The sequence below is a fragment of the Microcebus murinus genome, chromosome 7 (genome assembly GCF_040939455.1).
Source record: "Microcebus murinus isolate Inina chromosome 7, M.murinus_Inina_mat1.0, whole genome shotgun sequence".
In the NCBI taxonomy this organism is placed as follows: domain Eukaryota; kingdom Metazoa; phylum Chordata; class Mammalia; order Primates; family Cheirogaleidae; genus Microcebus; species Microcebus murinus.
Genome location: NC_134110.1, coordinates 100,413,011 through 100,439,345, shown reverse-complemented (window position 1 = coordinate 100,439,345; position 26,335 = coordinate 100,413,011). Strand labels below are relative to the sequence as shown.

General features: G+C 39.3%; 1 protein-coding gene across 5 annotated transcripts in view; it reads left to right on the top strand.

The window, feature by feature from the left end:
* Positions 1–26,335, top strand: part of PLAG1 (PLAG1 zinc finger) — a 49,612-nt gene that overhangs the window by 5,857 nt on the left and 17,420 nt on the right. For 2 of the 5 annotated variants that reach the window (XM_076005307.1, XM_012774085.2), the window contains exon 2: positions 24,643–24,747. The exons of 2 other annotated variants lie outside the window; for them this stretch is intronic. The gene's annotated coding sequence lies outside the window, so the exon portion shown is untranslated. Of the gene's footprint in view, positions 1–12,175; positions 24,748–26,335 lie in introns of those variants that run through there. One more of the 5 variants, XM_076005306.1, reaches the window with a different exon arrangement.

Here is a 26,335-nt window from a genome sequence, read left to right as displayed (position 1 = left end):
TTAAAAAATGAGAGTGATAATTGGGGGAACCTATCAGAGAATATTTTTAATACAAATTGGTGGTTTATAATGACTTTTTAAAAATAAATTCCCAAAGCCTTTCCTCCTTATCTTCCTAGATTTAGATTAAATTAATTGAAATTCTAAGAATTATTTGTAGTGGTTTTTTTGGAGTTCTTTTTTAAAAAATAAGAAAAATCATTTTCTGCTATTTTTAAAAAAGATTTTAAAGATTGTTTTAAATGTGTACCTGCATGAAGTGTTCTGAGAACTTTAGAAACTATTGAAAATTGCTTTCATCATTATTCATCAGAAAGCTTAAAAATTCCCTTTAAGTTAATGAAATAACTTTTAAAACCAATTCTAAGAATAGTTTGCTTCATGGAGTTTTTTAAAGCAATTTAAATAATTTCTTACAGACTCGATAACATTTAAAAAGCTTTTCATGAGATAAAGATAACATTTTACCAGCAAAGTCCTTAATTTCTGGAATGTTTTTAGGTATATGCTGCCGATGAAAGGAAGTTTTTCTTTCTCATTTATTAATCAGTAATTGATTTTCTAAAGGAGAATCTAAGCCTGTGAGTGTTATGTTGGGGAATAGAAGTTACCTTTAGTATTGGAAAATATTTTGAGAGTGGAGGAGGCATCTTAAAGGGCAATAGAGAGTTCTCTACCATGCCATTGCAGTCTTCAGTTCTGCCTTTTTTGATAGTAAGAGCCTCATTTTAGAGTTTTAGTCATTAAATATTTGAATTATTGTCTCAAACCAATATTGGAATTGTACACATAAAAAATGATTATGAGTTTCTATCTTTTAATTTCTGAATATGAGAATATTCTCAGAATAAATGCTATAAAGGGCTGCTATATGACTTTAAATATATAGTATATAACTATTTAATCAATAGTTAGACATTAAACTCTTTAACCTAAATGTACATTTTTGGAGACTATTAAACTAGAAATCGGTTAGAGAATGAAGAATTTAGCCCCTTTGGCTAAAAGACAAAATTAGAAAGTGTTATCAGTTTTATTCCCTTGAAGCTACATTAATAAACATTTATTCAATTGTTCTTGATCAGGAGAATTTTAAGAAATTGAACCTGGAAGCTTAAGATAGTTCAAGTGTACAGGTTCAAAATAGCACCAATTAAATTTTAGTCTGCCGGATTTTCTCAGTAACTTGATGTTATTTTCTTGTATTATCTTAATATTGGTATTACATGGAACCCACATCACTTTTCATCCTACTCTAAAAGAGTTATAATAAGTAAGTTTTATTTTTATAAACTTTAGGCAATGAAGTGGAAATATTGTTTTGTATGAGAGTGCATTTCCTTTCTCAAGCCACTTTTTGCATTTCCTAATGTCATTTCTTTAGGTATTACATTCCAATGAAGAGAAATTAGCTACATTACTTTAAAACTAAATCTGTTATTTGCAGTTTATGGAAGAGTTGTCACTTTATATATTTGGATAAGACCTATTATAACCTTAAAAATAAATATTAATATGACCAGGATATCTGGTTATAACCTGTACCTCAAACATGAATCTACTTTCCTTGTACCTTTAAAATTGTTTTCTAAATAAATCCGAGAAAATGTTTTTCATGTGTTTTGCTAATTTGTTATTCTCTGAGGTAATTTAATTGAGTAAAATTTCAGTCTAGATTGTTTCTTTTCTAATCATAGAAGTAATTTCTCTGAAAATCACTTTTCAAATTCATAAGATTTTAGCATTAAAATATAATTAGACATATAATAAAATTGGTTAATTAGTACCAAGAGTGGTGGTGGAAGCAGCCCTATTAGTTCTTATTTGGAAGAGTTTAAAATATTTCAAAGAAGAAAAGCACCTGTGAGAATAGGGCACACTCAACAGGAGTTAGTGGCATTTTATGCTTTTCTTCTTGCTGCTTCATAAAACTTGAGCTTCCTCAGAGCCCATATCATACGAACAAGTAACTGACTTAACTGTGCTCTGTGTAAAGTACCTATAATCAGGTCTAGCTTTTAATGTAATTTACTTCAGTGTACTCTTAAGAAAAAGGTATAAGAAAAATATTTTTCAGCAATAATTTGAACTATATCACATTTTAAAAGATACAATATGTAAAATGCATTGTCATAATTGTTTACCCAAATCAAAACGAAAACAAACTATCAAGTAATATATTTAATTAGACTTAGAATAAAGGCTTTAAATATTTAACTGAATAACTTGATTTACTGTTGAAATATATGGAATTTTAATTGAAGTAGTTGTTTTTTTATGTGAATCTGTTTTTTTATGCCCTGAAGTTTGTAAACAAAGTTAATGCAGTCTATAGAAATTCCTAAGCATGTATCCTTTGACAGTTAATACAATATTTTTTAAAATACATGGCCAAAGTTAAAGATCATAGTATATTCAGTTATTTTTTTCAAGGAAAAGTGGTGACAAATGTGTTAGTATTCAATTGACTGTTCATTGTATTTGAATTTTTAATTAAGCAATTAATACTTTTAGTGATATTTTAGTTTTTTTAAGTACTGTTACAGATGTTTTCCTTAAAAAGCCTTTCTTTTGGACATTATAACCTAATACCTGCACTGCCTATCCCATCATTGCTTTTGTAAGATTGCTATTAATCAGACAGTTATTTTAGAACTCTTAATTCTGTAAACTGCTTTTCTTTAATAGGAGTACTCCTGTTCCCAAGATCATGTTATTCTTGAAAGAAATTCCTATCTTGGAGCACTTTCAATCATAGCTTGGGTTATCTTTTTAAATATATACTAGAGATACAGTTGCTCTACTTAAATATTGGATCTGATATGATGCCTGAATTGGATCATACTCAGTTCACCTTTTATTGGTCAGCGCGGAAAAAGGAAGAGAAAGCAGTTTGTTATGAAAGAAGTGCAATTGATCACATTCCGAGGCTGACTCATAATAGCTTTTCTACAATGCATGTACCCCTTCCAGAATTCAAAGGAATTTCCTAATTAAAACCAAAATACCCGTGTGTCTAAGAAGTTTTTTCCTAATCAGGTTTCAGGCACACTTGTTTGCCTCCACTGGCCCTTACTGGTGTCCTTGCTGTCTGCATCTGTTTGGTTCTCAGTGCTGCCACCCTGTGTATGGCAGTGCCTCTACTACATTTGCACTAATTTTGTGTGCTTTTTTTTATCAAGCTGTAACATCCAAAACCACTTCTGGAAAATGAGCAAACATGTTAAAACTAATATAAAAGGTACTTTGGTATGCTCTGCTTCTGTGCTTAATGCTGTACTGAATCTAGATTTTTTAAAGTTGCACAGTTCAGAAATGGTATTCAACTGCCAAAGATAAAATTTGGAAAATTTTAAAGTAAATACCTTTATCTGTTTCATCCATCATTTCACTGAAATAAAGTAGAATTGGACTAGTATTCTAAATCTAGCTTGAAACTGATCAAAAGAAACAGAAGTTCTGATCCTTTAAAGATGAGAGACATTACAAGATTTTAATTTTAGTCAAGTTTTAGTTAAACGTTTTTCCTAGTAAAAACAAAACCAAAAATGAGCACAAAAAAGAAACTGTTTCTGTTTAAAAGAAAAGGAAACTTGATTGGTTGAATTTTTCAGTGAATCATTAGCCAACATGACTTTTAAATTATATCACCCAAAATACTTTGAGTATTAATACTATGCTTCAGTCATGAAATACTTTGGCTGGATAGCAGTCTTTGCTTTTACCTAGTATATTATCTCATTTAATTTTCATGGCAATCTTGTGAGACAGGAAGTGCAGAGATAACATGTATGCAAGAAGCAGTAATGATTTTAGAAGTGAGAATTCTGTTACTTTTTAGAATGGACGGACCATAGAAGTTAATTATTATAAATTAATTTGCTAGCATAAAGCTAAATTATGTCCATATTGAAGTTAATACATTAGAAAGCAATAAATTTGTTGCAAAAATAAAAAATTTAGGCATAAAGTTGACAGTAACTCAAATTAGAAAGTGCTATATGTCTACTTATTTTTAAGCTGTAGATAAGGAATTAGGGGAAAATTTACAAATTTACTAAGTTAAAGGAGATTTTTAAAGATATAAACCTATACTTTGTTTTACAGTAAGAATCTTAAATAGGCACAGTTTTATTAATTTTTGCTTTAAACAAACTTATAGCAAAGCCATCTGATTTCATAACAAAGAATACACTTCTTTTCCTAATTTTTTAATGGTCTTGGTTCAATAAATGATGTACTTTTATATCATGATAATTAAAAATATTGCTTAGTTTGGTTAATTTTAGATGTTAGGCAGAAATATCACTTGTGAACTTCCCACCCAGGAGAGTTAAAATAATTTAATGCAGTATATTGACCTGATTACTATAAAATTCCAAGTTCAAGATCTCTATTTTGTTATTCATGTAATTATCTTCATAGGTTTGAGCGATTTAGGGATTTCTCTCTCTCTTACTTTATGTCTCCCCCATAACACATACATAAATACTACTTTAAAATTTTTTTTAAAAAACTTGATTGACATGGGAAATGTGATTAAATATTGAATCAAGAGAGAAAATTTTTTTTAATCCTCTGCTTTATCTCATTCTTTAAGGTTGGACCTGCTAAACTTATTTTGATAAATAGAACAATATGAAAATTGTAAGAACTTATCTAAAATCACAAGATTTCAGACTGAGTGAGTTAAAATACAATTACAGCCTCCAAGTTTCTTGCCCGTACCCAACTCTAGAGAACTACGCTGCCACTTAGAATGATGAGTAATATTTTATCAAGCAGTGATATCTTCTGCATGAGACAGAATGTGGTTTGTTTTTGCTCTGTGTCCTGTTTATTAAAACTTTATTCTTGCTCTATGGGAGAGCCAGAAATGGGGAAGAGTCCTTCATGCTATTCTAAGGATACTTATACTTTTTCCTTGCCTTCTTTTATGCTTTTTCAATGATGGGTTAATGTACAAAAGAGATCACAAAGCAGTATATTTTAAAATGCCAAATGAATGGCACAGACAGTAAAAACTATAGGTATTTAAGGAAGAAGGAGGAGGAACTTGAGATGGGCTTTGGAAAAGATGTGAGTTAGGAATAGGCAGAAAGAAAGGGGGTGTTCAGGAGAGGTGAGAAGAATGGTTTCAGCAGAATTTAGGAGGCAGAAATGTGCTGCTTGTCCACAGCCACCAAGAAGACCAGTTTGACTGGAGAGGATGGTTCATAAGGGAATAGTGCAATGCTAGCTAGAAAAGTATGCTAAAGCCTGATTGTGAAAAAACCTTGATGGCCAGCCTGAGGAATTTGCATTGTGTGCTGTAGAGGACATCTTAGCTTTTTGAGCAAACGAGGATGAATTAGGAAAATTGAGTTGATTCAGAATCCAAAATAAATTAAGCCCATGATTGTGAGACTAGAATTACAGAAGTATGAACATATTCCACATTTGAAGTGATGGTCCTCTACCATGCAGAGGACTCAGGTCTTTGTCACAGGGTCCATTCTCACTAGCACTTCTAGACTTGATTTTCGAGCACCTCTTTTCCAGAGCCTCCTGGATGGACAATTGGCATCTCTAACTCTCAGCATCCCTACAGCTAGCAATTCAGACTTTGGTAATTTTATGAATGGCCCTTCCATTCTTTTAGGTCCCCGGTCATGAAACCACCTTTTCTATATTCAGTTGGAACTTTGATTGTAGGTTTAATACTTCTGCTATAGAGACATTAACAAAGTGGACACGAAGAAGAAGAAATTAATACTGACTGGGTGAATTTGCCTCACAGAGGAAGTGACCATAGAGCGGGGAATAGGAAAGGAAGGATGCATGGGCCTAGCAGGTGCAGCGCACGCTGTGTTCTCTCCTCTAGCTGAGTATGAGGGTGTCCAGGGTGACAAATGATGGCAGAGAAGACTAGAAAAGAGACTGGGACCTAAGGTATCGGGTCTTGGATGCCATTTTGAAGGGGTTTTATTCTGTTGAGGGGGTTTTATTCTGAGATTCATAGCTTGGCCTTTAAGGATATAAGGCCACTGTTTTACCTGTGTCTCCATTCTTAGTCCCTCTTATTCCTCTCACCACCAATGCTCAGCACTGACGTTCTCCTGAAACCCTCTGTCCCCCCACCCCTGTCTCATCAGATTGTTGTGCCTAGTTCCCAGAGAAGATGGGCTGTCAGTGCCCGCCTTACCTCTGGGTTCCTCTGCAGTAGTGCCTAGCCCTCCTGTGGGGAAGCATGGCAGGTTGGACCACTTGGGAGCCAGCCAGTTACTCCAGCCTCTCTTGGGTCCCTGTATTGTCATTTACCCTCCGCCCCTAGTTCTTGCAATTTCCCATCTCTTCCTCTCCACTTGGAAAGTACACTCACATCTTTTTCTATCATCAAAAATAAAATAAAATAAACCTTTGCCTTGATCCTACCCTCTACCTAAGTATCTTTCTCCCCATCTAGCTCCCCTTGGTGCTAGACTTCCTGGAAGAGCAGTCTGTGTGCAGTCTCTGTTTCCTTCATCTCCCCTTACTCTTTAACCAACCTGCCCCCTTATTTTGAGTCTGCATTTGAAGAGAACATCCATCAACAGCCCCCCAGGTACCAAATTTACTGGCATTGTTTCTATCTTATTCCCACCCGGCCTTTCCCGCAGGCAGTAGTCCATGTATTCTGCAGACTCTTGCCTCTCTGGCTCTGCTGTTCCTTCTCTGGTACTTCTTTGGCACTTTCCTTGATGGCACCCTTTCTGCCATTTGTCCCCGATCACCAGCAATTTGGCATTTCCCAGGGTTCCCAGGTCCACTTCTCTCAGCATACACCTTTCCTGAACACTGGTTCCCACTCCTACAGTGCCTATAGCTTGTAGCTTTGTGCTGATAAAGCCTCAGTCTCTACCTCTCTCTTATGCCTCCATTCTTCTTTTTCTGTTTACACTAACTTCTCCTGGTTTACAGGACACCTTTTGTTCCATCTCCTGTTCATTCAGCAGACTTTACAAAGTGCCTGCCACAGGTCAGTTACCATGCTGGTACTAAGGAGACAGTGGTAAGCAGATGTCCCCCAGACTGTGGCAGGATGTATGAAGGAAGTTAGAAGGAATACAAATATGAAGAGTTCTGGGGGGCCTATGAAAAAGGGACCCTAACAGACAGTAATCAGGGAAAACCTCTTGATAAAGGAACCTTTGTGTAGAGACCTGAATGTTAAGGAGCTAGCTAGGAAAGATCTGGAGGGAGGCTTCCAGAAAGAGGCCTTGACCTAGTGTAGGCCTTGACCTAGCTCAGCACACTGGAGGCAGGGGGAGCAAGACGAGACTTGGCCAGAGAGCCACCCTGCTGGACCAGCTTGTTCCCTTTTGGGGGCCCCCAGCCCAGAGTGCAGTTGAACTGCTGAGCACAGCCTGGGTCATCCTTTGCAGTCTGGCTTCACCTCTAGCCTCATCCTCCTCTGTGCTATCCTCTGCATGTGGCCATAGAGGCTGGGGTGGCCCCCTCACTTTCCTCCTTCCCTGCCTCTTTGGGAGCCCTGTCACTGGGTTGTTCCCAGCCTGCCTACCTGCCTCAGCTGTGGTGACACCTTGGTGCCTACACAGCCATGCCCTTCTCACCTGTCCTGGAGCACTGTTCCATCCTGTGCGGATCCAGCTTACTGGGCTGAGCTCTGGAGGGCGAGGGCCACGCGCTGTCCTCCCTGCTTTCTCTCTGAGAACGGGGCATACTCTGAGTCTGTCTTTCTCTGCCTGAGGGAGAGCCAAGAGGGGGGTAGGACACTGACATGCTCACCAGGATGGGCTAGGAAGAGACACTGACCCCGGGACAAGGGTGAGAGAGTGACACCCATCTAGAAGGTGGAAGGTGGGAGAGACACACAGGCAGATTCCAGGATGGGCAGGAGAAAGAGGTACACTCACACCAAGATGTGAGGGGAGGCACTGTCACTCCCACTGGGGGGAGACACTCACTCACACCTGTCCCACAAAGTCACACATCTCCAGACAGAAGGTCACAGCACATTCCTTGTGCCCTAACTGAAATGCTGAAAGTATGTGGTATAGGTGTCATACATTAAAATAGAAGGGTTTTTTCAGTATAAAGTACGCATGAATCCATTTTTTTTTTTTTTTGAGACAGAGTTTCCCTCTGTTGCCCAGGCTAGAGTGAGTGCCGTGGCATCAGCCTAGCTCACAGCAACCTCACACTCCTGGGCTCAAGCAATCCTACTGCCTCAGCCTCCCTACTAGCTGGGACTACAGGCATGCACCACCATGCCCAGCTAATTTTTTCTATATATTTTTAGTTGGCCAATTAATTTCTTTCTATTTATAGTAGAGACAGGGTCCCACTCTTGCTCAGGCTGGTGTCAAACTCCTAGCCTCGAGCAATCCACCCACCTCGGCCTCCTAGAGTGCTAGGATTACACATGAATCCATTTTGAGAGTAATGAGAGTAGATGTAAGAATTCTTTGTTTCAACCAGCACAATAGGTTATTACCAGGAACACCAATACTAATATACCACTAGTTGAAATAGTTGTCACCTCAGTGGCCAGTCTTGTTTTATCTGCCCCCTTCCCATGCCTGTCCCCTCTCCTAGGGACTATTTAGATGCAAAGCTATTTCATATTGTGTGTGTGTTTTTGATCATGTGCCTTTGGCTCCCCAGCTTCTTTCTACTTGGGATTCTCTTTTCTCCCTACACAGCATCCTTTCAGGCCAGCTTAGTGATACTCTGTTCCCAAAGTCCTCAGTGGTACCTGTGTCATTGCACTGAGCACATCTTTCTCCTGCATCCGCAGAACTAGATCTTAATAGCTTCGTATCACCCCTCACCTACTTAGAGCAGGTACTCCGAAGGTGTTGTGAGACTTAAGTGGCCTGAGCTGTAACAGCTCAGAGGAGAGACTCATGTTGCCTGTCCTGGGTCCTGTCTCCTCACCAGCCTAGGACTCCTTGGGGGCTTGTTGCCTCCCGGCATGCACTGTCTTCTGTTCCTCACAGAAGCCAGGCCCTCTGAACTTCTAGACTGCCTGCTTCCTTGGAGTTGGGCTGAAATGGCTTCAGACAAGGGAGTCTACTCAGTGCTTTCTCTGGCCACTGGGTATGGACCAGGGGCCTCCTCGTGTCTGTGTGTCTCACACGTGCAAGCTTCACCAGCATCCAACCTGGCTCCCCAGGTTGTAGCTCTACTACTCTACCCCAGCCTCTCTGGCCACCTGTCCCTCCTGCATGTTCCCCCCACACCAGCCCAAGGAGGCTGGTCAGCATCTGTGAGGAGTACAGGTGGTGGGCCAGCTGGCTCTGTGACTGAGCCAGTGAGCAGGGAGGGTACCTCCCTTCCCTGGAACAGCGGTGCTAGCTGACAGTATGACATGCTACCCTGTGCTCGCTGTCCAGGGCACTTACACAGAGTGATGCCTTTACTCCTTGTAATGGCTCCCTAAAATGAGTACTGTAATTTTTTTTCTGGTTCACAGGGGAAGAAAATGAGGCATAAATCATTTAAGTCAGTAAATATTAAATGGGATAATGCCTGGAAAAATTCTCAGTGTAGCTCCTAGTTCATTTAAGTGCTCAACTAGGGTTTTGTTGTCTGTTCTAAACACCCCTGTTCAGTCTATTTTATAAAATTCTAGATAACAATGAAAATGATGATAATAGTTCTCTAATGGACTAGGATCTCTGATATTAGGTAACTTTACCCCAAGTTTGCTGAGAAAATGGAATCTGTCAGCTGTGCACTGTCAGCAGTCTGTTCTCCAACCACCCACCCTGTTGGCACTCTCACCCCTACTTTTTTGGCTGCTGAGAAGCTCTGCCCTCCTGCCCAAGGATCATCCTCCCTCCCTGTCCCATAAAATTGTGTTCAGCTCCACTGACTTTTTCCCTTAATCCAGCAGAGATGTTCAAGACTCTCCAGACCAAAACAGTTCAAAGCCTTCACTTGACTCTGCCTCCGCCGTCTCCATCCGGCCATCCTCTTTCTCCCACAGGCCTTCTGGTCTTCACCTCCTTTTCCCTGACCACAGCGAGTCAGGCTCTCCCTCACCACTCCACGAAGCGACTTTGGCAAAGGTCTCCTTGACAGTCCCCTGCCCCACTTGTGCTCGTGTGTACACTGACACGCACACACACATGTGCGATTGCCAAGTACAGCAGATGCTTTCCTTGCTGCCCAGTCTGCCTGCTCCGTGCCCCAGGAATCACCCACTGCCCCGCAAGCCACCACGTTCTGGCCCTCACAGCCTGGCACAGCTCCTTGATCTTGCCACACTCATTTATTCTCCACCCTTATGTCAGTCAAAAAATTACCCAGTCACTGTAATGCTAAATAATTGCTTGATAGCCTAAAAGTTAAAAGCGCCTCCTCCAAGAATATTTTATTTCTAAAAAAATAATTTGCATACTGAAACGCATGACTACTAAAGTATTTGTTACTGTGTTACTTGCACATCAGTCTTGAACTCTAAGAAATAACTAGCTTCAGTAGAGTAGACTGTCAGTTGATTGGCCTGTGGCATTTGTGGCATAGTTAAGGGTTCAAAAGTTCCCAGAAGTTGAAAGCATCATAAATTGTATGTAAATCATTTCTGACTTTGTCAACCAGTTTTTATTAAGTACCTTCAGGGTTTGTAGTTCATCTACGTATGAAGACATACAAAAGTAGAGGAAACAGTAGAATGAATCCTCACGCCCCCCACCAGTTTCAATAGTTGTCACTGAGCAGCCAGTCTTGTTCTGTCCATCCCTGACTTGTGCCCATCCCCTCTCCTGTAGAATATTTTGGTATGAAGTTATTTCATATCATTTGTATATTTTTTAGTATTTCCATAAAGTAGACTGTGTTTAAAGATATAATGTTGTACAATACATTTATCATATCCCAAAAGAATAATTCCTCAACATAATCAAATATCTAGTTAGTGTTCAAATCTCCACAGTTGTCTCTTATTTTTTTAAGAATTTGCATGATCCAAATCCAGTAAATCCCATATCTATAGTCAGATTATACGTCTCTTAAATCTTTTTTGACCCACAGTGTACCTCAATTTATTTGTTGAAGAAATGAGGTGTTTTGGTTTCTTTGTTTTAGTTTCAGTCCTATAGCATTTCCCACAAGTCTGGGTTTTTCTAATTGCATCCCTGTAGGTGGGAGGATCGCTCAAGGAGAGGAGCTCAAGACCAACCTGAGCAAGAGTGAAACCCCGTCTCTGCTAAAAAATAGAAAGAAATTAGCTGAACAACTAAAAATATATAGAAAAATATTATCCGGGCATAGTGGTGTGTGCCTATAGTCCCAGCTACTCAGGAGGCTGAGGCAAAAGGCTTGGTCGAGCCCAGGAGTTTGAGATTGCTGTGAGCTAGGCTGACACCATGGCACTCTAGCCCGAGCAACAGAGCAAGACTCTGTCTCAAAAAATAAAAAATAAAAAAAAACCTAGCAGCGTGTAAAGGCTATTCCCCATGTACTTAAATGTCACTTCTGTGTGTTCCTTACAAGCTAGACTACCTGTGCATGAACACTGAAGTTATTTAGGCGTCCCGCAGTTGTTGGCTGTGTAGGTTGTTTCTAGTCCAGTCTTTTAATAATGCAGTGATGAATGGCCTTGTGCATAATTCTTTGTATCTCAGGTGGTTTTCTTCACTTAAATTCTTAGGTGTAAAATAAATGCCCTTTTTTACCCCCTTTGGCTTAGCAATTACATGGCCAGATTGATCTCCAGGGAAGACTTTCAGTTGCCAGTAGTACCTGGGAATGCCCATTTCCTTAACCTTCCCAACATGGGCCATGATCACTAAAAGCAACTTTGCCTGTTTCTATGCTTTTTTATTTCTCTTGTGTGTATTTATCTTTCATATGTTTTTCCTTCTTAGCAGTCACCTCTTTCTGGCATCATTACATTTGCCTTTGACACCTGAGGCTGCTAATCTTTCCTGCACCAAAAATCCCAACAATCCAGCTTGTTATAGTTTTGCCTGAAAGATTGGTACTGAATGAGGGGGCATAGTTCGCACCTTGATATAAAGTATGTGGTGTGTGTGGATTTGCAACATCTCCTTTGGCTATTCAGAACCTGTGTTCCTCCTTTCTGTTTTAACCCTTGTGTTGTAGATCATCGATGTTGCCAGATAAGTAAAAGATTGCTGTATGTTAATACTACAAGCTCCTGTTAAGGTACATGGGGTGGGAGGACTCATCTGCCAAACTCTGAATTAATTGGAATTTGAAAAGCAGATAAATTACGAGGGTAATTATTCACATTACCCAACAATTTGCCTTTTTTAAAAATTAAGGATTCAAACTGGTACCTCTTTTTGTACTTTTAAGTATTAACTATCTGTGGGATGTCAGTTGAGAAATCTGAAGTATTAGGACTGACTATTCAAAAGTCATAATCAAGATGCTCTGAAATTACAGTACATACTAAAAATACCTCACATTTGCATAATGCTTTGCAAAGTGCCATTGTCACTGTCACTCAGCCACCCCACCCTGTGAATTTGAGCCCTAAAATGGTCCTTGCTGGCTATAGCCTCTATCCTCATCTCTCCTCACTCCCATGCTCCTGATGACCTCCTCTTCCCTCCTGCCATGACTGATGCCTTCTTTACCTTCCTTTCCCATGCTCTGTCGTCCCTCTCTGGTCTTACTTGCACCCTGCTGGCTCCTGCTAATGCTCTAGGGTGCTCCATCGATCACCTTTTATACCCTCCTTACAACTCCCAATCCTGGAAGAATTCTCTTTCCTTGCCTTTCTTTGCTTGGGCCTCCAGATGACTGGGCACAATGACAGTACCGGGTGATCTAGAAGTAGTGAGTGTAAAGTACACCTGAAATGACAATGTGAGTCCAGGGCCTTTCAGTTGGCCCTTGGTTACTCTTCAGCTCCGTCTTGGGAACATTCCCTCCACTCCCCTTCATGCCCCATAGCATCAAACTCCTAAGATTCCCAAGCACTGGGGTCGGCATTTCCCATGCCTGCCCTTGCTCATTGCTGTTTCCTCTGCTAGAATGTTCTTACCTCTCTTGTTCTCTGGGCCAATGCCTATTCATTCTTGAAAACCGTGCTCAGGTGTCACCTACTCTTTGAAGCAAAATTAATCACTGTCTGTGTCCTCCTCCTTGGATGATCTTTGGTTCAGCATCTGCACACACCCTGTCCTCCATATCTCTTCTTGTGCCCTGGTCCCCTCTAACTCATTATCATTTCTCTCTCAGCTTTTCTGTTTCCTCCTGATCCTTCCTGTAAGCATTTCAACATGACAAACCTTGGGGAAAAATAAACAAGAACAAAGAACAGTGACAGAACACTTTCTGCTTTCTATACTTTCCCCTTCAGCTGATACCATTCCTCCAAAGAAGGAAGTGCACTTTCTCACATGGCACACCTTCTTCAACCTTAGGCTTCCATTCTGGTTCCCCTGAAATAGTTCTTTTCGAGATTACTAAAAACCTACATATCACTAAATCGAAAGGGACAAGGCATTAGTCCTTACCTTGCCGATGCCTCCTTAAAAAGTTCTCTTCCTTTGACTTCTGCGACCATAGCATGTCCTGGCTTTTCCTCCTACTCAGGAGCATTCCTTCCTCCTTTCTACTGGCCTCCCTCTTCTGTCCATCCTCCAGATAGTCGAGTTCCTCCTTGCTCCTCTCCATGCACCTTCCTCGCACCGTGGTGCCATGGTTTGTGCCACAGGCTATCTTCCCATAGTCCTCACCCTGCTCCTCAGAACTGTAGTTGGTTCCCCATTGACCTGAAGAAGCTGCCATCCAAGATCTTCACAGTAGTGGCTGTTGCTTGACATTCATGCAGTTCTTACTGAGCGCTGCTCAGTGTGGTATGTGCTTTATACACAGTATCATTTATTCCTCACAACAGCCCTTTAGGGCTTAATTATCTCACTTTACAGCTGAGGAAGCTGAAGCTTTATAAAGATAAGTTTTTTACCCAAGGACACAGAGCTAATCCATTTGACCTGTGGTCACCAGGAGAGATTGATTCCACACACTCAGCTGAGTCTTACTGACCTCTCCACAGCTTTTCCTTCTCCTTTTACACATGCTAGAGCCACAGCTCTCTCTCAGCCTCCAGCCTGCTCCAGTCACAGGGAGAGTAACCATGCCCACCCTAGCCTGTGCTGTTCCTGCTACCTCTCCCATCTGGGGCTCATGCCCTGCCACCTCAGCTGTGCCTGCATAGGCCCGCATCTTACCTCCTTCCACTCTCAGTTCAGTGGGCTCTTCTTTCCCCAGTTCTCATCTCCAGAGCTTGCAAGAATCTTTTCTTTCTGTGAATTCCCAGTTGTACCTAATGTATACTTATTTTGTGGCATTTTCTACCTTCTATTTTATAGTACCAATAATTATAAATTATGAGTATCCTTTTGCGATATTTCCCATACTAGACTACAGCTTCTTGATAGTAGAACTGGTGACTAATGTTTGTGTTCACCATCATGCCTGGATAGTTGTTAAATGAAATGATAGTGATTTATTTATCTCACGTTTGTTCATATAGCCCATTCCCAAGCCTCTGCAGGTAGGAGGTGCCTATACTGGTCTTTGGAGGAAGACGAACTTTCTAGACATGACCACAAGATGGCAACAGTGACTGCAGTGTCCTGGTATCTGTTGAGGGTAGGCCAAGTCAAGAAAGAAAACATTGTCCTGATTACTGGTTCCTCAAGGGAAATCCAAGAGAATTTTCAAATTTAAAGCATTCTGTCAATTCCCAGTCATCCACAGAGGTAATCAAATAGTTTGGAGAACTCTTTTCTTCCATGGATCCATTTGGCCAACGGGATGGAAAGCTCCCCTCCTTCCTTTCTTCTCTTCCTCCTTCTCTTCATTCAACAGATTCTTGAGTGCCTCCTGTGTGCATCCACTTTTCTAGGTCTTGGGCATATAGAAATGGGCAATAAAAGACAAAAATCCCTTTTCTGATGGAATTTATATTCTGTGGCCTTCATTAGAACCCAGTGGAAGATATTGGAGACAGAACCAAGAATTTCTTTGCTGGTTTTTGTTTTTGTTTTTGTGTTCTTGATACTTTTGAAGTCATTTTTTCCCATTTCACCCAGCGTGGATCATAGTTTTATATTATCCAAATAGGTTTCATTTCAGTAAGCAAAAGGACTGTTGGTGAGCATATTACAATGACTAATTTTGTTTAAGCCATGATTAAACATGCAGCCCTTCTCCCTGGCTTGCCCAGTTAATCAAGAATTGACTGTGTGTTCTCTTTAAACTTAAAGATATTGAGGTTCTGAAAGGTCAAAAATTATGTCTAATATTGCACACGTATACGTGAGAAAGTACATACTCAGGTCTATGTCTCATTCATTCCTTTACGATCAATGCCAGTAAAAAGTTTTAAAGCAAAAGAAAAAAATTCCAACACTGTGTCAGGTACCTATAGTTAAATTTTTTTTTTTTTTTTTTTTTGAGACAGAGTCTCGCTTTGTTGCCTAGGCTAGAATGAGTGCCATGGCGTCAGCCTAGCTCACAGCAACCTCAGACTCCTGGGCTCAAGCGATCCTTCTGCCTCAGCCTCCCAAGTGGCTGGGACTACAGGCATGTGCCACCATGCCCGGCTAATTTTTTCTATATATATTATTTGGCCAATTAATTTCTTTCTATTTATAGTAGAGACGGGGTCTCGCTCTTGCTCAGGTTGGTTTCGAACTCCTGACCTCGAGCAATCCGCCCGCCTCGGCCTCCCAGAGAGCTAGGATTACAGGCGTGAGCCACCACGCCCGGCCTCTATAGTTAAATTTGACATACACTGTGTTGGTGCTAAAGGTGATTGTTTGACAGGGTGCATCTAATGTCAACTTACTTAGTTAAAATTATATCTAGTATTTAAAAACATTTCTTCTGTAAGGGATAAGCAAGAATATAAAAATACTACACATATAACAATTTAGAAACATCAAATATCATTCATTGCTTGTTCTTAAACTATGAGAAGTTACTATCTGTTAGAGCTACCCCTTTGTGGTGTGAGTCTTAGTTGAGTACTAATTTTTTTCCTGTATTGGATCCCTGTCTCTGCCGTTTGCCTTCCCTCCATACTGAATCCCTCTTCCAACCTGGCTCTGCAAAATGGGATTCAGTTCTACACAGCCTCTTGCCAAATCAAATCTTGCTTCAGTTTCAGGAGGATGAGGGTAGGGGATTAATTTGAAAGGCTATATGAAAGACATCCCATGTTGCAAAACTCACAGTATAGAATTTTGGATACCATGTACTTCAATAGAGTAGATTTTTTTCTAATATGTAACTGTTTTCTCTGACTTTCAGTGATCATAGTATTTTCACAGGTGTATTACAGTCTTATGTCTACCACAGTAAAGCCACAAACAGGGGTCACTCCATCCCTGGATAGTCAATAATCACATATTACCCAAATTATGATTCTGTTTAACATATAGAATGATTACTGGCTCCACATGGATAAGTTTTATCTTAGCTATGATTTGGGTTTATCTATGACCATGGCCACCATAAAATTAAAGATAAACCCTGCCTCTACCACAAGACAAAAATATCAAAAGTATGCTACTTCACCAAATATCACTTTGAATATAAATCTCACATTTATATCAATATATGAGTACATAATCTTCTTCACAGGAAGTATTCCCATTGTTAGTTCTTCAGAAATTCTGTTGACTGATTCTGTCTAAGAGCCTGTGCTGGGGGAGGGGGGAGTAGGAGGGAGGGAACAACTTTCTTTTGTTAAGTCCACATCAGACCATTTCTGGATAGCACGTGTTTTTTAGTAACAATCTGACTACAATAGCTTCTCATTTTGAGCTCTCAGAACCATGCTAGAGACTTTATAGATACATCACTTTGTTTAATTCTCACAGTACTGCAGAGGAAATTGCTGAAGAGAGATTGAATTGTCCGGTGTTACACTGATAGGGTCAGATAGGATTCAAACCCAGTTCTGGTGATTAAAAAGCAAGTCCTTTGCCTCTGCTACTGTTCCCTGGCACTAGTTTAGGCTCTGAATCAGGGTAAGGATTTATGTTTTGAGGCCCTCTCCAAGTTGGAGTTTTAAAGGAACAGTGCAGAAGCAATTTCCAGAACTATACAGCCTGAGATTATGGAAAGACCCCTCTGTAACACATCTCTGTATCACAGTAAGAAATTGGGACCAAGCCTGTAATCCTAGCTCTTGGAAGGCCGAGGCAGGCGGATTGCTCAGGTCAGGAGTTCAAAACCAGCCTGAGCAAGAGCGAGACCCCGTCTCTACTATAAATAGAAAGAAATTAATTGGCCAACTGATACATATATAAAAAAATTAGCCGGGCATGGTGGCGCATGCCTGTAGTCCCAGCTACTCGGGAGGCTGAGGCAGAAGGATCGCTAGAGCCCAGGAGTTTGAGGTTGCTGTGAGCTAGGCTGATGCCACGGCACTCACTCTAGCCTGGACAACAAAGCGAGACTCTGTCTCAAAAAAAAAAAAAAAGAAAGAAAGAAATTGGGACCAAGATTTGGGGGCAAACCAAGGATGCAATGGAGAAGGGGCTGTCCCAGATCCTGGCACTGAAGCTTCCAGAAGGAGGGTCCTGGGGCTTCCTATTGATGGGTTTTATCCCCATTTTGTTAATTACCTGTCAGCACACATTGCAAAGGCTTAAGTGAGTTTAAAATTTAGGAAGGTCAAGTTTTGTTTTAAAAATGCTAACCTAGGCCAGTTGCAGTGGCTCATGCCTGTAATTCTAGTACTTTGGGAGATTGAGGCAAAGGATTCCTTGAGGCCAGAATTTCAAGACCAGCCCTGGCAACATAGTGAGATCCTGTCTCTATGAAAATAAAAATAAAGAAATTGGCCAGGTTTGGTGGTGTGTGCCCGTAGTGGCAGCTGCTTGGGAGGCTCACTTGAGCCCAGGAGTTGGAGGCTGCAGACCTGTGTACTCCAGCCTGGGCAACAAAGTGAGACCCTGTCTCTAAAAAAAAAAAAAAAAAAAAATTTTTTTTTACATAAAAAATTGTTTAAATGCTAACCTAAATAGAAATTGAAAGGAGAATCACCACTTAGTTCTGTTTTAGAAAGCAACAAAGGTTTTCTGAATGATCTAAAAATGGAGTCATATATGGAGTGAAGGGGAGCAAGTTGACAGTCACCTGCTTTTAGGATAATTTGTACATTATCAGAATATTGTAAAAGTTTCAGCCTCTGGTGGAATGACTAAGACAAGACTCCTATACCCATCTCTGATCTCATAGTTCCAGTCAGCTTCTCTCTGTCTATCTCCAAAAATAGCAAATCTCCTGAAGTTACGTAGACCCACCAAACAGTCTCTGATTCCTTCTACCTAGAATACGTGCCCATGCTTGGCTAAATAGTTTACTGAATTAATCAAAGGCAGGCCTACCAGTTAGAATAGGACTTCTTTCTTTTTAAGGTGGCTGCTAATGAATATATTTAAAAGGGCTGTGCAGAGGCTGAATTGAAACACTGCAGTAGGTACTCCCTTTGGTATTTGATAAATGGGACTTATCCCAGAACTATTTATTATCTCTAGGCCTCAGTTCCAGTTAGAGTGTATTCCTGGAACCTTTAAGTCATATAGTATGATATGCCAGTCCATAAAGTAACAGGTGAGCTGCCTAGCTTATTCCAAGTCCGACAGCTGAGAATGTGGCTCTAAAAGCTGCCTAGATATTTATCCTTCCTAGTAAGGATTGAATACAACTCACATTTAAGCCTATATTTCTCTCATCTTTTTTCCCCCCTTTTCGAATGGGAAGGAACAATTTTAGTCATTTTGAGTCATTGTCCTTATGATTTTGGCTTATCAGTTCCTAGAAAGTTTATATACTTCAGTACATTTGTATGAAGTTTGTTTCTCATCCTCATTGATTTTTTTTTTCAATATGAAAACTCTGCCATTTTTGTGGGGTGTTTTTGTTTTTTTTTTACAGTTTTTTTGAGTTATAATTGATATTTTATAAACTGCACATATGTAAAGCATACAGTTTACACAATGACAACATATATATACTTTCTTGAAACTGTCATCACAATCAACACAGTGAGCATTTCCATCATTCCCAGAAGTTTGCTCATGTCCTTTTATGATTGATCCCTCCTTGTCCTACCTCTTATCCCCAGATAACCACTGGTCTGCTTTCTGTCACTATAGAGTAGTTTGCCTTTCCTAGACATTTATGTAACTGGAAGTATGCAATATATACTTTTTGCCCGACTTCTTTCATTCAGCATATTTTTAGGTTCATCCATGTCACTGTGTGTATCCATAGTTTATTCTTTTTCATTGCTGATTAGTATCCTGTTATATGAATCTGCTGCAGCTTGTTTTATCCATTTACACATTGATGGACATTTTGTTATATCTAGTTTTGACTATTACAAAGCTGCTGTGAATATTCGTGAGCAAGTCTTTGTGAAGGCATATGTTTTTAGATCTATTGAGTAAAAAATACCTGGATGTGAAATGGGTGTGTCATATGGTGGGCACATATTCAGCTTTTTAATAAATTGCCTGTTTTCCAAAGTAATTGTACCATTTTTACCTTTCTGTCCATGGTGGATAGGAATTTCATTAGCTTCACATCCTCACTGGCACTTAATACAGTCAGATGTTCAGTCTTTTTAATTTTGATCATTCTAATAGATGGAGAATATTATCTTATTGTAGTATTAATTTGCATTTCCCTAATGACTAAAGATGTGGAGCATTTTTTCATGTGCTTTTTTGCCATCTATATATTTTCATTGGTGAAATATCTACTCAGATCTTATATTAAATTTTTAATTGGATATTTTGTTTTCTTGTTGAGTTTTCAGAGTTCTTTATATATTCTGGATACAAGTTCTTTATCAGATATATGCTGTTTTAGTCTTCTAGTGACTTATCTTTTCATAATATTGTGGTTTTGAAGAGCAGTTTTAAGTTTTGATGAAATCCAATTTATCAACGTATTTATTTTATGGGTTGTGCTTTTGATGTTGCGACCAAGAAATCTTTGACTAATTGCATGTCACAGAGATTTTTCCTGTTTTCTTCTAGAAATTTTAGTTTTAGGTTTTACATTTAGGTCTGTGATCCATTTAGAGTTAAGTTTTGGAAATGATGTGAGATATGGTTCCAAGTTCATTTTCTTGGTATATGGATATCAAACTTTTGCAACAGCATTTGATATAAAAGCATTTTTTAATTTTTTATATTTTATTATTATCATTTTTTCTCACTCTGTTGCCCACACTAGAGTGCAGTGGTGTCGTCATAGCTCACCGCAACATCAAACTTCTGGGCTCAAGTGATCGATCCTCTTGCCTCAGTCTCATGAGTGGCTGGGGCTGTAGGCCCATGTCACTACCCTTTTGCAGATAGGGATCTCACTGTGCTGCCCAGGCTGGTCTTGAACTCCTGGCCTCAAGCGATCCTCCCACCTCAGCCTACCAAAGTGCTAGTATTATAGGCATGAGTCACCTTGCCCAGCCTACAAAAGCATTCTTTTAGGTAAAATATTTTTTTCTAATTATAAAAGAAGACATTTGTATAATACAGAAAAGTATAAAGCCTATATCTTGCTAATCTTTTGTTTATAACTTACCTAGGTGCAATTTAGGGTATTGGGGGGAGGGCTAGTTTTAAGTGCATACTTTACAAATTTGGAATCATATTATATACACTTATTCTGTGTCCTGCTTTTTAAAAATTTAATAACATTATATCTGTTTTCCTGAGGTTTTTAATGGATGCATAATTATTCTATCATATAGACATATACTTCACTCCTTTTATTAGACATTATCAATTTTTATTCTTAAAATATACTTTGAACATCTTTATACTTAAGTATTTTTTCTCATTTTTGCTTAAATTTTTAGAAATGAATCATCGGGTCAACATACATGAACTTTTAAAAGGCTTTGATTACATATTTCCACAATATATTTCAGAAAAGTTTCAACAATTTACTCTTCTACCAGCAGTAACTAAAAGATTTAATCTTTAATCTATTTGTACGGCAAATTTTGTTTGTTTTCATAATACTCTGGAGGATGCCTCTGGCAACCTCTCTTCTGAGTGGCTACTGTTTTTGTCACCTGGCCAGGTGCCTTGCTGCTTTCTCCTGCTTTCCAAACATAGTTCCCTTGTACTCAGCACAGGCCAAGGTGAGCAAACTCCTTGCATTTGTTGCCTCTGCTACCAAAAAACTTTCCCAGATGGATATACATCTCTCCTAAGTCTGAGTGGGTAAAGAAGGCCCTTTTCTTATTTATGGTGAAAACCGCTCTTCGCTGGATCTCATTCTGCCTTGATGAATGCTCCACTTTCTTCCTCACCTTTTTATGCTCAGGATGGAAACATTCTTTTATCCCTTCCTCTCCTTTAGCTATCTTTTTTCTTCTTCTCCTTCTTCTCTTCCTCCTCCTTCTCCTTCCCCTTCTCCTTCTTCTCCTTCTCATCCTCCTACTTCCCTTCTCCCTTCCCTTCCTCTTCTTTTTCCTTTCTCCTCTTCTTCTTCTTCTCTTTAGGTACAAAGCTTTTTGAAAGAAAGCATCCTCTTGCTGGAAGTGATTTCCTTATCACCCAGCTGGCTGTCTTCATTTACTTTTGTCTCTCTTCCTCCCACCCCTCCCCACCCCATACTCTTTCTTGCTGAAGTTTAGTGTCTTCACGCCTTAATGGTGAACCTGTGTAAGAAGTGTGGGATAGTTCTGTGGCTCTTAGCAGCTTTATCTTTTTGTTTTTGCCACCTTTTTCTTCCTTCTTGAAGTTCTATCTCGGCCCTTTCTCCCCTTCAAATTACCTAGTTTTTTCTCCAGCATGAGTTAACCAATAATTTGGTTTGAATCTGTCTCTATGAGGGTAAGCTGTATACTTTGTCTTCCTTCCTTGTACCTCTTTTTGTTAACATTGTCAGGCACATAAGTGGCTTTCTTCTAGGAAATCTTATTAGGTCATTAAATATGAAATGTCTGATTTCAAATCAAAAGTTTAGTTGATTATATCTCAAACAAGAAGCAGTACGATTAATCAAAGTATGTGCCTAAACTATTGACACAGTTTTGCTATCTTAACAGTAGCTTGTTTATGCCAGCAGCAAAGAAGCCTAGAGAGCAAGTGGCAATGAAATTGTGAAAGACGTTTTCCATAGCTTGTTGACAGTTGAATATTTTTCCTTGCAAGAAGTGATCCAAAGCCTGGAAGAAGTAGTAGCCAGCTGGTGCAAGGTCTGGTGAATATGGTAGATGACAGTTTCTAAGTCCAGCTTCTGTTGTTTGAGCAGCATTGTTTTTTGCGACATGAGGCCACAAAAGGATTGGCCTTTCTCCACTAACCAATCTTGGCTCCTTAATAGCAAGCATCCTCATCATTTCATCCAATTGGTTGCAGTAGACATCGGCTGTAATCAATTGACAAGATTTCATGAAGCTGTAGTGGATAATACCAGCATGGGACCACCAAGCAGACACCATTAGCTTTTTTTGATGAATATGCAGTTTTGGACTGTGTTTTGGCACTTCATCTTTATCCGACCATTGTGCCAAATGCTTCCAATAGTAAAAAAAAAAAACATTTTTCATAACACATAACAATACAGTATAGAAATGGTTTATGTCATGACAGCAGAGAAAGGCAAACTTCAAGGCAATTTCTCTTCTAATGCTCATTTAATTTATGCAGTACTCATCTATCCAGTTTCTTTACCTTGCTGATTTATTTCAAATGATCCAGTATTGTTGGAATAGTGACATCAAACCTTGCTGCTAATTCACAGGTAGGTTGAGATAGATTTGCTTCCACTACAGTTTTATCATTTTCCACCTTGATCTCAGGCTGCCCACATGGCTCATTTTCAAGATTAAAATCACCAGAATGGAACTTCTCCAACCATGATGTACTTTGTGTTCATTAGCCACGTCCTTCCCAGACACTTCCTTGATATTTCGGGCTGTCTGCGCTGCATTGGTTCCATCACGGAACTCATATTCAGAAATAACATGAATTTTTAATTTATCCATGGTTTCACAAAAATTGCTCTTAAAATTTTTTGAAAGATAATCACAAGCCAAACCATGCATTTGAAAGAATGAGGCTGTACCTTCACAATAACAAACAAAAAATCCCAAGAAGTATCTAAGTGAAATGTCAGAGGTATCAACTGTCAAACTTAGGACTTAAGGAAATCGGACATTCCATACTTGATAACCTAATATTTTTGCTAGTTTTCAGCTCTGCTTTGCCTCATTCAGACAAGCACTCCCTCTCCCCTTCCATCTCCTAAGTATTTGTTGTTCTCTGTGCTTTTGATCCTTTCAGTGTTTACAGTTGCCCCACTTACAGTGAGCACGTGAGTGTGAGATGTCCAGACCATTTGGCTTCAGTGTACTTGTCTCACCTGAATTCACAACGTCTGTAACCTACAGCCAGCGGGCTATCTTAGAATCTTTAATAATCTGCAGTTCTAACCTCTGAGCTCTTCTGGCTGTTATACCTAGCCACCCCCAACCACACACACTGGGTTTTTGTTTGTTTGTTTGGGGGGGTTTTGGCCTTTCTTAATTGTTCATTCTTCCAGGCAGGAATAACCAAAAACCCTCAGTTCTTTTTTTCTTTTTCTGAACTTCTTTTTTAGTTGTTTATACCCTATAATATTATTTTTACACTTTGTATTTCTTAATGTGTCAAAAGGTATATATTCTGCAGCCACAACTAGCTTTTATGCTACTGGACAACAGGTATGGTATTTGTCTGCACCCATAGTAATTCAGATCCATACCATGTGTAATAAGTGTTGGTAATTAATATTTATTCCATCCATGTCATATATTTATCTTATTAGAGTGGTAACCATGTATAACTGAGCATTGACTCTCTGGTTTAGGGAAATTAAGCAGGTGATTTTCTGCACAGAACTTCTGGCATCCCTTTTCTCTCTTGGTTTATGTCCCTAGAGATCGGTCTTTCTAATTTGCACCAACAGAAGGATGCTGAGGATAACGTAAAACATTTAATACTTCAGAATACGTTTTGTTTTTTCTTTGTGTGTTGCTGAAGATGGACTTGTCCTTGGGAATTCAACTGAAAACAAATAATATTCACAGCATAAAGAATAACTCACGAGCTCAGAAATTGTCCTCAGCTTCTTATTCTGCTTCTTCTTTAGGGCACTCAGTGGTTTGCACTATTCTCTGTGGACAGATGGCTTGGTCTGTGACCAAGCAAGGTATTCATGGGGCAGGATTTCTCTCTCAGCTACTGTGTGGAATAAGATAGACACCAAAAAGGTTTTTCTGAAAACTGTGTTACTGAGAAAGTAGTGCATGTGTTTAGAATATAAGAAAATAAGCAGTATATTTGAGTAATTGCAGTAAAGTTGAAATAACATTTTGCCAAATAAAAATATGGATAGTCTAGATAACTGTGATTCCAGGAATAAATATATAAATATAGGGGCTAATGATTTGTTTACTTTTCATTTTTGATGTACTATAAATATTTTGTTTCACATTTGTTTCTAACAGGATTTAAGATAGATTTTTCAATAAAGATAAAGTACAAAGACTATAAATAAGTTATTATGAATAAAAAACAGTTTGGTTCATATGCCATTAACCAGATTGGCCTGACTTTTGAAATTTCAAACTAACTCTTCTTTTCTTTTTAGGTTGCCTCTTGGTGCTGCCTTGGCTGTATTTGGCACCCAGAATGCTTCATTCTTTGACGGTCTATTAATAAGGTTGCCTTGCTAGAGTTTGGAGCAGGGCCTCAGGTAGGTGGCTTTTAGCATTATATGGCATGACTTTCAAAGTGATCAATTATTCCAGTTTCTAAGTTAATGAAAGATACAATATTAAAAGCTTTGAAAAGCATGCCACATAATAAGCATGCCACTTACGATTTTAGGGTTTATCAATATGTATTGTGATCAGCAGCACTGCATTAATAGTTATAGTCTAATGGGAGCCTTGGAACACTGACAAGGAGCAGTCTTCCTCACTCTTTGCACAAAATGCATAGCTGCTATAAAAGCTTATTTGCTCCTGTTTCCCAGATAGCCCACAGATAAACCCTTAAGCTCTTCCTTCTATGAATCTTGCTCAGTAATAGACTATCCCCTGTTGCCACTATATCTTTTTCTGTCTGCTGGAAAGGATCTGATTACCTATGGGCAGGTGGAGAGTGGGGCTAGATTTGCTTGCAGGCATGGAGCAGATACTAGAATAAGGAATCCAGTTCAACAAGAGCAATTTGCTCATGTTGTCGGGAAGAGGACACACACAAGCATCTAGATTTCCCAACCCATAGATGCAGCTCAGTGGCACAGAATCGAGGTGTAGGAATACTTGGAAATCCAGGCACACACGGATTTGGCACCAGGTAAGTCTGTCAGCAGGACCTTGAACACAGGGTAAAGGTTTAGAGGCCAGGACCCCCAGCTCTAGGATGGGGAGACTGGAAAAAACTAAAATGGCTATACCAGGTCATGAGGGATGGGCTCAAGCTTCTAAACTCTCCACTGATTGCAGACTGGGAGTCTCACCCTGGGGAAAGGAAGACTTGGGCAGGGCCTCACAGTATACATGGACAGAGCTTTACAGTCAAAGTAAGGTACACAACTTAATCTGGCTAAAATTTTCCAATAAGCATAACATTCTGTTAAGCATTAGCATTAATTTAGCATAAATTTTTAGTCATTTGTATATTATAAATATTGTTTTTAAATAAATAAAAAGATATTAATGCCTTTTTATGGATTATGGATCTTTTTCTACTTCACTGTAGTTTTTAAACTTATCTTTAATGAGGCCATTTTTTAGAAGCTAGAAAAAGGAAAAAGAATTAGACAAACTACATTTATGCAGGTTTTCTCCTTTTTAATTCTCCTGTATCAATCAAAAATTTTCTCTGATATTTTCAACATCATCCTCACATTTTAATTTCACATAAAGAACATCCTCTTTAAAGATTTTGAATTTTACTTTGTTCCTTTTTCCTTCCCATAGAACTTCATTCGCTATATCTAAGTGATAAATCCTGATCAATACAGGTTCTATGTGCTTAAGGAGCTATGGAACAGTACATTTAAAAGCAGAAGTATTCTGAAAATCCAGGCTGGCTAAGTGCCACCCAGGTTTGTCTCCGAGCTCACCAGGCCTCTGGATAGCATGTGCCCAATGCTCCCCAGCTTTCAAGGCCCAAGGAAGCAGGTGCTGCTTCTCCTGGGGACACAGAAGCAGTATGGACTCCCAGGTGGTTGTGTTGCTTCCCTAAGTCCCTACCCTTCCGCCAAAACAAACTAACCATTTAATTCTGTGGGGCTTGTCTTCTGAGCTTGCTTTATAACCCATTTGAGAGTT